Here is an 8277-nt window from a genome sequence, read left to right as displayed (position 1 = left end):
GAAAGAAGCAAACGCAATTAACATTCTAATAGCTTCTAATCTAGCAACAGGAGCAAAAGTTTCTTCGAAGTCAATACCTTCTTGCTGATTATAGCCTTTCACAACAAGTCTTGCTTTGTTTCTTACAATTGTTCCATATTCATCCTGCTTATTCCTGAATACCCACTTGAGCCCTATGACCTTTTTGTGTTTAGGTTTCTCTTCAAGATGCCAGACCTTATTCCTCTCAAACTCATTGAGTTCATCTTGCATGGCAACTATCCAGTCAGCATCCCTTAGAGCTTCTTCATGATTTCTTGGCTCAATAGTGGATAGGAAGGCTTGAAAGGCACAGAAGTTCCTCATTTGTGATCTGGTCTGAGTTCCTCTACCAATATCACTTATAATAAGGTCTGTTGGATGAGACTTTAGATATTTGAATGGCTTTGGTTGAAACTCTTTGGCAGGAACTCCTATTTGAGGTACTTCTTCTTCAATATCTTCTACATTTTCCTCGTTGCCAGATTCTCCATTATCTTGTTCCTCCGGGGTTTCTTGATTTGGAACTTCAGCATTTTCTTGATGTTCTTGCTCAGGTTCCTCACTTACTTCCTTGGTTTGCTTGGAGGTTTCTTCCTCTTCTTCCCTGTCTCTAATCATACCAATTTCATAATCAATATTGTCTTGTCCCTGCACATTCATAAACATATTAGATTCATCAAATATCACATGAATGCTTTCCTCTACGCACAATGTATTTTTATTGTAAACTCTGTAAGCTTTGCTATTTGATGCATAGCCAAGGAACACAGCTTCATCACTTCTTTCGTCAAATTTTCCTATGTTCCTTTTTCCATTATTATGAACAAATCACCTGCATCCAAAAGCTCGAAAGTGAGAAATATTGGGTTTTCTGCCCTTAAACAGTTCATAAGGAGTCTTATTGATGATTGGTCTCATCATAACTCTGTTAATGATATAACATGCAGTATTGATAGCTTCAGCCCAGAAGTTCCTTGGAAGACCACTTGCTATAAGCATAGTTCTTTCCATGTCTTCTAGAGTCCTGTTCTTCCTTTCAACAACTCCGTTCTGTTGGGGAGTTCTTGGGGCTGAAAAGTTATGATCCATGCCATTTTCTTTACAAAAGTCATCGAATCTTGAATTCTCAAACTCAGTACCATGATCGGATCGAATGTGGATAATTTGATTTCCACTAGTCTTTTGTACTCTTTTGGCAAAGGACACAAATTCATCAAAAGTTTCATCTTTTCTAGACAGAAAGATCACCCAAGTAAATAGAGTTTCCTTTATCACAAAATTGTGATATGCTCAGCAAATTGTGCATCAAACCCTCGACCAAAAGTACATTTTCTATTGAATGAGAACTGGACCTTCCTACTTTTCCTTTAGCAATTACTTCACCTTTTTTGTTGTCTCCAAAGGTCACAGTTCCTCCTGGATAGGCTTCTAGTGAGAGAAACTTTGATTTATCTCCTGTCATATGCTTTGAACAACCACTGTCGAGGTACCACGTGTTGTTCCCCCTCACTAGGACCTGCAAAAGAACTTATTGGTTAGATTCAGGAACCCGGGTTTCCTTGGGTTCCTTGGACGTTGAAGCAATATCAGATTTCTTTACCCAAACTTGCCTAACATTCTTGCTAACAGACTGTTCCTTCTTGTTGCAAGTAGCAACAAGATGACCAGTCTTACCACAGAAGGTACATACTTTATAACTAGGCAGGTCTACGTATTTTTTCTTGCCCTTATGCTTAGACCGTATGAATCCCAGACCTTCAGTTCTTTTGGTTTGAGCATTCTCAATCCACTTAGGAATTCCAAACTGACTAATGCTTCTTTCTTTTCGAAGCTCCAGTTCCTTCTCCAAATTTGCCTTTTCAATTCTTAACTCGTCAAGATTATGTTTTAATTTTTCAAAATCCTCATTAAATTTAGGCAAAGATTCGGAGGAGGAACTTGGAGACACTTCTGCACTAGCTAGTTTGTATTGAGTCAGTTCTACATTAACCATGATATTTTCAAACTTGAGTTTCTCATTCATTTCTTTTAAGAGAAGATTCTTGTCAAAAAGTTCAAAAAATCTACTCTGAACATCAGTTCGTTGATTTTCAATCCACGTACTGTGTTCCTTGCATACTTTGAGAGCTCTTTGACATTCACCTAGACGAATACTAGTATGAGTCCAGTCATCTTCCAATTCAAATGCTAAATCAATGAGAGCATCTTTAGTATAAGTCTTAAGTACATTAGGATCAAGGAATACCTCTTTAGCAAGCTCATCATTGTAAGCCTTTTCATCACGTTTGGCCATCAAACACAAATGAGCTGCTTCTTCTTCAGGTTGTTCCTCTTCATCCTCACTTTCAGAATCTCCCCATGCAGCAATCATAGCCTTCCTAATGTCTGTTTTGTTGAAAGGAGTTTTGTTGTAGTTGCTCTTGCTTTGTTCCTTTGCCTTCCCTTTGCCTTTCTTTGTATCCCAAAGAGGACACTCACGAATAAAGTGTTCTAGAGATCCACATTTGTGACAACCAGAGTCAGCTTTTGAAGTAGAAGGTTTCTTGGTGAAGTTTCTTGACTTGTTGTTTCGGTTGAACATTCTTTTGAACCTTCTCACCAGCATAGCAGCCTCTTCTTCATCGACTTCAGATTCTTCTTGATCTCCAGCTTTGAGAGCCAAGCCTTTTCCTCGGTTTCCTTCACTGTTGCTTGTTCCTAGGTGCAACTCATGAGTCATGAGGGAACCAGCAAGTTGCTCAATATTGAACTTTGTGAAGTCCTTTGTTTCTTGTAAGGCTGTTACCTTGGCTCTCCATCTCTCATCTTGAGGGAGGCTTCTTAGGACTTTTCTGACCTGCTCATCAATAGGGATTTGCTTTCCAAGAGAAACAAGCTCATTAATGATGTTAGTAAATCTAGTTAACATTTCCTGAATTGATTCTTTTGGTTGCATTTCAAACCGTTCATATTTTGACATAAGCAAGTCAATTTTAGAGCGTTTTACTTCGTTAGTTCCTTCATGGGTAACTTGAAGTAAATCCCAAATTTCTTTAGCATTTTTACAACCCATGACACGATTGTGTTCATGGGGTCCAAGACCACAATGAAGTAATTTAACAGCAAGTGCATTGATTTCCATTTTCTCAAAATCTTCCTTATCAAATTCAGACATGGGTTTAGGTACTACCTCATTTTCATTAGTAGTTTTGGTAATTTCAAAATCACCAACTTCGATCACTCTCCAAACCTGGTAGTTGTCGGCTTTGATAAAAATCTCCATCTTGTTCTTCCAATAGGTGTAGAATTTCCCATTGAACATAGGAGGACGCTGCGTAGAGTAACCTTCTTCCAGTTTCTCGTGATTGTTCATCTTGATTCCAGGAACTTGACTCGTCAGGGTTTCCTGATTTCCTCGAGGAACCTGCTCTGATACCAATTGTTGACTCGAATGGACAATACAAGAGGGGGGGTGAATTGTATTGAGGAGGAACTCGGGTAATTTTTGCGAAATTCTTAAATAAACTTAAACAAAAACTTTAAAGTGCAAGAGAGATTTTACGTGGAAAACTTCTTGGCCCTAATCAAGAAGAAAAACCACGACCACAAGGGATTTTAAACTCCAACTCTTAATAATAATAGGGCAAACAACCTATTACAAATTAAGATTCTAAACTCAAGTTCCTCAACGAACTTAAGTTCCCCCTCAACTGATCCCTCAATCAGTCGAGCACTCTAATCTCTCTCTTTCCCCTTGCTTCACTCAAAGCAACTCAAACACTCTAGAGTTTACCCAAACTCTACCCCAATACAACTCAAGATTAACACTACTAAGATGCTAAGTACAAAGACACTCAAGGACTTAAGTGGATTTTTGACTCTTTTAGAAAAGCTAAATATTGTAATGCTCAAGTGTGCTTTTCAAAACAGAAAACTAATCTTATTTATAGAAGAGGAAAACGGTTGAAACTTTTACGTTTGCTTCCAACTCCCACTATACCACAACTTCCATTAATTTAGGAAGTGTAGTTTGTGGAGGCTTGAGCAGCAAGCTAAATCACTACACCACAACTTCCATTAATTTAGGAAGTGCAGTTCGTGGAGGCTTGAGCAGCAAGCTAAATCACACAATAAGGAAGTGGTTCCTTTATTTTCTCAACCTCCTTGACTCAGTAAAAAGACGTTTGCAAAATCATTTTTATCAAGTCAGATTTTCCAAAATATTAGGATGAGATCAAAACAGAAAATCTTTAAGAACAAATAAGATAGTTTTGCTTTAAAAGATAATTTTCCAAATAAGATAAAATCTTTTTAAATAAAGGAAAATAAAATCTTTATAAACTTAAATTAAATCCACTTAAAATCCTATCAATTATCAATGTACTTAGCAAATATACAAGAAGCCTAAAATAAGTAATAAAGATACAATAGACTTCTTGGAACTCAGTGAAGCTTCGACTCTGGAGCTTCAGTTCCTCATTCAAGGAACTAGGTTTTTGATTGTCTTCTATGCTCGTCCATAGCTCAATCTTTAGACTTGTTCCATGCTCCATTCTGACTCTAGAACTTCGTTGCCAATAAGAACCTGTCAAACACATCAAAGCTAATAGACAAAAGTTAAAGCCCTTATGGGTTTGCTTAGGTTCCTTAAGTCATCATCAAAACGTAAGATCAACACTTTCTTTTCCTCTTCCTTTGTAACTCCCTCTTAACACCCACAATTAATGGGATGTTTAAAAGGTTGTTACCACTCCTTTTATTTCTAATTAAGTCTACATTCATTTGGTCTATTTCAACCTCTTGAATTTCCATTGTTATTCTATAAAATTTCATGAAAAGAAATCAGATTTTTACACACTAAAAAATTAGCTAAACACATTTGTTCTTTGGACATAAATTTACTTTGATTTCACCTCTTACTTTAAACTGCTTTAGTGTTAGAGTGTTGTGTAACTTTAGGGAAAGACGATCCGACAATTGTAATCGTGTATCATGGTTGCGCCGGAATTCATTTTCAAATGCAATGATTTAGCACGCCACATCAAATTTCCTCTAGTACATTGTTCTTGTTTATTTTCGTTGACTTTTGTTATTATATTCCATTTTTACAACAATTTTAAAAGTGAATATGTCTATTGCAAATAGTGTTATGAACAAGACCCTTTACGACCTATCTATGTTGGAGCCTCTTAATGGTAACAGCTATACATAAAGGGTGGTCACAAAAGTTTGTTACTAATCTTTTTGGAGCAAATTGAAATAGATTATATGCCATGTGAAGACATCATTAAGGTGCCCAAGAAAACGGAAGAATAAGCCACCAACGCAATGTTCATCACCATTGGCACTCGTAACGGAAGCTTTGAAGAAAAAGGAAAGGGACAACAAGCTAGTTTTTGGCAGGAATGTCCTAACTATTACGGAGGCCCTTTAAAATTGTGATAAAATAGGCCCTTTTTTTTTAATGAAATGTATAATAATCTTGCGCTTTCTAATAAGTGCTCCACTTAGATTTTCACGGAGATTTAAAAAAAGCAAAAAAATATGAAAGTATTTATAGATTAATGTAAAGGGGAGAGAGATGCTGGAATACATCTATATCTATACCTATCTATTAAAAAGCGTTCTTAAAAATGTCAATGTGCCACGTGTATCTCATTCTTGCACCAGCATAATGCCACATCATCATTTAATATGCGACGTGTACTTCTAGCATATTTTTGTTTCATGACATGGTTAACCAAAAATGCATACAATAAGGTTTGAACACAAGACCTTATTGAATGGAGACCAACTTATTACCATTCAAGCTATAAGCTAATGTTGTTCTATCTATGCACATAAATATATAAATACATATAAGAAATAAAAACAAAAATTTTCAAAACTATTTATTGTTGTTATTGTAATATTATAATTTTCGACAATAGACAAACTCTTTCAAGCTCTTTAATAATAATAATGATAAAAATACTCAATGTAACACCCGGAGCAAGGCTTGGGCCGAACACTAGTTTGCTTTAAAATCAAATTGAATTAAGGAACCATTAGTAGGGATAAAAGTATTAAAATATTATTAAAATCTTCCAAAATACATATAGCAATAAACACTTATTAAAAAAGACCAAAAATGAAGAATAGAGCACATATTTGAAAAAAGATGGAGTATTTAAACCCCAAAAATGAAAAATAGAGCACACATTTAACACTAGATGTGTATCTAGGCCTATTAAAAATAAATAAATAAATAAGAGAGAGAAAGAAAGAACAAAAGAGTATTCTGGAAAATAAAAAAAGAAAGAAAAAACTGAAAAAAAAAATAGTAATCAGGAATCGAACCATGCACTTGCTAAACTAAATTCTACACATTTACCAATGAGCCACAACTCTTATACTAGACATTTTTCTACAAAGTTATTAATATATTTTATGAATTTGAGGCCCCAAGCAATGTTGGGCCATGTGCGGTTGCCCAGGCCGCATAGGCTAAGGGTCGGGCCTGGTTCGTGGTCACCTCCTCAACCATATGAATAACACCTTGTTTGACTTGCTTGTTAATTGCAAGTCAAGTAAGGCCATTTGGGAATCTTTGGAGAAGTAATATGGTTCAGATGATGCAGGTAATTAAGAAGAAGTACATGGTGGGTAAGTGGATCAATTTCAAGATGGATGATGAGAAGCCAATTATGGGTCAAATCCATGACTATGAAAACGTGGTGACCAAAATTGTTGGCGAAGGCATGAATATATCTTCGAAGAAATTTCTTCCAATGTGGAAAGGCTACCGCAACTCCTTTAAGTACAAGAAAAAGGACATGACACTTCAAGAATACATTAGCCACATGAGAACCGAAGAGGCTAATCGCCTTAAGGATATGTTTGAAAATTTGTCTCTTAATTCTTCTAAAGCTAATCTTGTTGAATTTTCTTTGAATGTGTCTGAAAACAGGTGAAATTCCAAGAAGAAGGAAAACAACAAGTCCAAGGTAATTAAATTTCACTCATAAGATCAAGATCCAAAAGCCTAAGAGAGCATGCTATATGTGTAGAATTGTTGGAGACAAAGCATAACAATGCAAATGTAAGCATAAAGCCAATAAAGATGGCAATACCTCTCAAGCCAATATTGTTGAAAAAGAAGAAATCATTGCGACGGTGATGGTGTAAGCCAACTTGGTTGAGAACAAAATTGAGAAGATTTTTGACATTGGAGTGATATATATATGTGCGTATTTTATATGCAATTTTATTCTCCGTTCCACGGTAATTTATACTTATTTGAGCTCTTTAGAGCTATTTTTGTCACTGTTGTGAATATGCTTGGCACTCATAGGAAGTAGGAATTGACATATATGATTCGGGACAATTAAAGTAGGGAGTCGCCAACAAGTTTTTAAGAAACTTGTACACCGTTTACGGATCATAAAAGGCAACCACGAATAAAGGGACAACGATTGACCCGTGAAGGTTACACCTCATTTATAATCCATGAGATTACTAACTCCTTATGATTCGGAACCACGAAATGAGGATCGAAGATGATGGTACGAAGTGAGTCATGGAGTCACATTCCCCCGTATTATTAGCCTCTACTCAATTTTTATAGTGAAAAGTATTCCTGCGATCTCAAAGGCATACAAACAAAATATTCAATTAGCTCTAAACTGTTATTATGTTAAATTGGTTGAATATTAAGGCAACATATAATTCTAAAATATTGTGATCACTTCGATTAAATAACAAGATTAAAAAGGAACCTAAATCGGTTGTCCAAATTATCTTATTATGTGTGATTTTCAATTACATATTCCCTTTAACATGCAATATGGTGATCAACAAATATAATAAAATAAACATTAATTTTGGAAACAATTCAACAATAAATCCAACAACTAATATATGACAAACATAATAAAAATAGTTAGAAAAATAATAGGAATAAAAGGAACATGAGTTCTTACTTTGATTTTGTTTTCTTGCAACTATAAAATAATAAACACGTTAGTAATTTCAAGGAAATTAATAAACAACAATTAAAATTAATTAAATTAAATTAATGTTGATTTAGGACCAAACCCTCAAAAAATTTACCTTTCACGCCTTGGCTTAATAGTAAAACTATGGGTAAAGTACGGACTCCTTGGATTGCTTAAAGGAAGTACTGTTGAAGAATAGGGTAGTCTAGTGTTTAGGCTAAAGAGGGAAGAGAATGATTTTTGGTGTATGGAGAAAGAGAATGATTTTTTGTGCCCCGTACTGAAGAAATCAACAAGGTAT

Source organism: Chenopodium album, chromosome 5, assembly GCF_948465745.1.
Source record: "Chenopodium album chromosome 5, dcCheAlbu1.1, whole genome shotgun sequence".
Taxonomy (NCBI): Eukaryota; Viridiplantae; Streptophyta; class Magnoliopsida; order Caryophyllales; family Amaranthaceae; genus Chenopodium; species Chenopodium album.
This window is presented reverse-complemented; position numbering follows the sequence as displayed.